General features: G+C 33.7%; 1 long non-coding RNA gene across 1 annotated transcript; it reads left to right on the top strand.

The window, feature by feature from the left end:
- Nucleotides 1–1,642: 1,642 nt before the first annotated feature.
- On the top strand, nt 1,643–3,258 carry LOC107430038 (uncharacterized). Its single transcript, XR_001582495.4, has 2 exons — nt 1,643–2,800; nt 2,881–3,258. It is a non-coding gene; the product is annotated as an uncharacterized LOC107430038 (long non-coding RNA).
- The last annotated feature ends 426 nt before the right edge of the window (nt 3,259–3,684 follow it).

Genomic DNA, 3,684 nt, shown 5'->3' with positions numbered 1-3,684 from the left:
GTAATTTCATGAAGTGCGAAAGAAACGATTAATGCGGCAAACCCAAGTAGTAGGATCTTCCTTGTCATCGTATTTCAAAAAGTCGAGTTTTATTGTATTAGGAATGAATTTGTTCTATGAAGTGGTGGCCCTTTGTGGTGCAGACTGAGCAGTTTTCCCCTGGAATCTGTGTGACCCTACAGTGGAATTTTCACCCATTTCTTGAGTATTTCTTCCTGAAAACAGCCGACTCATTTTTTCCAACCTCTCTGTAACATGACAAAGGAGATCCTTTTTTTGACCAGTAGCAAGAGCATCCACGGTTTTTTTTTATAATTTTTCAACTCTTTCTTGCAGCTCCATTACCTGCTCTGATACCAAAATATGGTAAGGTATATGAAACTTCTATTTAGGAATAAGAGTAAAGAATAAATATATCGGTACTTCGAGGGACCAACTCCTCCCAATACTCACAAGTGAATAAAGTGATTTCTTCGATAGTCCTTTATTCAACAACTTACAGGCTTTTAAAGGAATAGCCCAATGTTGCAATGCAAGAAAATAAGAAACAAATAACAAATAGTAAAGAAATAGGAAACTAACAACTTAACCAAATCAAAATAAAGTCAAAGTAACAATAGACTAACTGATCAATCCCAAAACCCATTCTTTGCATTTGAACTCCTCAAGGCTGTTGGTGTAATATAGAACGTGACAGTGGTGCATTGCTTGTCTATCGCTGAAGAAGTTTAGCTGCATCTGTCATTCATGGTGATATATAACTTGGTCTGCTTCCAACAAAGCTGTTGTTATAGTTAATTTATATGGTTCTGGCATTTATCTGTGAAATTCATAAACTGAGCAGTCTTGACATGTTTATGATGTTAATTTTGTTTATCCACAATTTGGCGAATCTTTTCAGTTTCAGAAGGCTATGAAGAATCTATGCGTGAGCTATGCAGACTCCATAACACTTGGCTTCTAATTAATGGAGAGATGTTAATATTGACATGAACTGGACAATCTTGACATATGTTAATTTTTTTCACATGTTCTTGATGTGAATTTCACTTGTCTTTTTTTTTCTGAACAGGGCATTGGAATGCCCTGTTTTGTGATAGCAGTGTGAATTACTTTAACTACCGGGATCCAATAAAGCTTTTGTACTAGTTGATTTGTATGGTTGAATAATTATCTGCAAAATACGTGACCTGCGAAATATTGGTATGCCTATTTTAAGAAGTGTATCTGTCAGTAGTCAGTTATATGTATGATCTCTCGAAGTCTTTTTCTTTTTTTTTTTTTATCCATATATATATATATATATATATAAAGTTTTGAACAGATCTTAGCTACCAGTTAACAGCAAGATTCAAATCTAGAAAAATGACACTTTATTCTATTTCTTCCTTCCTGTTTCTTCCGTGTCCTAGAAGTTCATGTATTTGTATGTTAAAACATGTAATAAAGATGAGAACAGCCAAAGCAACAATCATGAGTGTCAACAAATGCATTACTTCACTTGCTTTCCTGTTATACCAATTAAACAGAAATCACCCAATATGAACTTGAAATCATCAAAATTCTGTCAGTCATATGTTGATCTGAGTCTGAATTTTCAATTAAAGACTTTCCATATGCGTATTTAGTAATGTAGAGAGAGAGAGAGAGAGAGAGAGAGAGAGAGAGAGCATGAAATAGAAAGAACCATATGTGACACTGACACACCACTTTCATCAACAGGATCATACTAACATAAAATTATTTATTGTCACTTGTCATTTTTGTGAGAGCTAGCTTACATAGTTTGGACCATACTATGGTACGAAAAATTAATTGTCTAGCTAATCTTCTTTTTGGATCTTACAGAATGCTGAGGTTATAGGTTATAACCTCATTAATTGTAGCTGTTTTTTCCATTGTGTGAGAAGCCCTTAGTTATTCAATTTGGCTGAATGTAGTAGAGATTTTAGTGAGCTTATACAATTATTATCGTCCACTTGCTTTCCACTAACTCGAAAATACTCCTCTCTCAATCTCTCAGAATAAAAGAGAGAGCACTATTTTCAATATATATAAATTTAGATAACCTTGCCTTGGGAGTGGCTTAGCTGGCACACTACACGTGTAGTCAAAAGGCAAAGTCGGTTTTTCTTCAAATGAGCTTGTGGCTGATTTTAATCGATCTAGAACCATCCAAGTTTTACTTTATTTTACAGCCACATGTTTTTAACTTGTGAGGACACCTATAATCACTTTCTTTCTTAGCTATCTCTATGTAGCTTTATCTGCTAACCAAATCTAAAACTTTCATAGATGATCATCAGCCTAGAGATAGGTGATAAAATTTCACCCGCAGTTGGCAAAGCAATCGATGAATCCATAATCTTGGTAATCAATTTTTTCAGGAAAAAATGCTCAGTCGACATGGTGTTTGGTTGAGCTAATGCAAATTCTTGGATGCAAATAAAAGAAATGAGCAGAGGATAACAATTTATCCATTTCTTTATTTGTACCAGTTCATCCAAACACCATGTGGACGAAGCATAATTTTAGGAGAAAAATGATTACCGAAATCTTGGATTCCTCAGTCCGTTGCTTTAGTTTTGTCTGCAAGTGGTTTCACGTCACTGAAGAACATATCAAATTGGAGGGATCCAGTGTTCCACGATCTGGATATCACTGAATAGTTTTTGTTTCTCTCATGGTACTGACTTTTATTGTGGCTGGGAATAATTGGATCAGAATACATGCAATACCATAATCGCAGATCATGCAGTAATTAAAATTCTGGTTCGTATAAAATTTGGAGCAACTGTATGTATGTATATTTCTCTCCTTTGTTGAGATTTTTATAATTTTTGAGGAAAATTTTGATTAATTTCCTAGTTCATGAAACAGGGCAGCCCGAACCCAGTAGATGTGATTGTAATTCCAAAGCCGTTCACCAATCAAACTTTTAGGACTTCAATCAATATTAAGTTTATATAATCTGATTTAGTACTAGTTTGCTTACTGGGCTACAACAAAGTTTTTTTAGCAGTTAATATCTATGCTTCTGTCATTTTTTGTTGAATACTATAAGGACCTTTTCTCCAGCATCATAATCTAGAATAGCATCATAATCTTGTTATTCGTTGTACAGCTTATTTTTCATTTTCTGTATTGTTCTTTTTTTATGTAACAAGTGTAATATTTTATTTTCTTGTTTGTGCTGCAAGTGTGTATGTTGTGACACTGCTTTATATATGAAAAATATCAATCTAACACTGCTTTATATATGAAAAATATCAATCTAACTTTTTCATAAAGCTCTGAATGGCTCCAAGGAGTTCACGATCCTCCTTTTTTTTTTTTTTTTTTTTTGGGGGGGGCCTTTTTTCTTCTACTGCGACAAATCTTAGCCATGACAGGGGAATCTTCCATTGTACCATCAACTGGTGTCAACATCATCGATCCAATTCTTTCCTCTTGTGATCATCCATGCTGCTCAGTTACTAATCATGTTAGCAACGATACTTTGGTTGCTGTAATTAGTTTTTTTTTTTTTATTTATGAAAATATTTAATTAATTTACAATCAGTTTTTGAAAAAAAGAATTGAAGTGTTGGTTACAGTATGGGTTTTGCTTATGGCAGTATAGTTACTGCAGTATTAGTTGAAAATTATATTAATTATTGTTGTTAATTTTTGTATATGTATTTT

Source organism: Ziziphus jujuba, chromosome 6, assembly GCF_031755915.1.
Source record: "Ziziphus jujuba cultivar Dongzao chromosome 6, ASM3175591v1".
Classification (NCBI taxonomy): Eukaryota; Viridiplantae; Streptophyta; class Magnoliopsida; order Rosales; family Rhamnaceae; genus Ziziphus; species Ziziphus jujuba.
The sequence above is the reverse complement of the archived record's forward strand: the minus strand, read 5'-3'. Positions and strand labels throughout refer to the sequence as shown.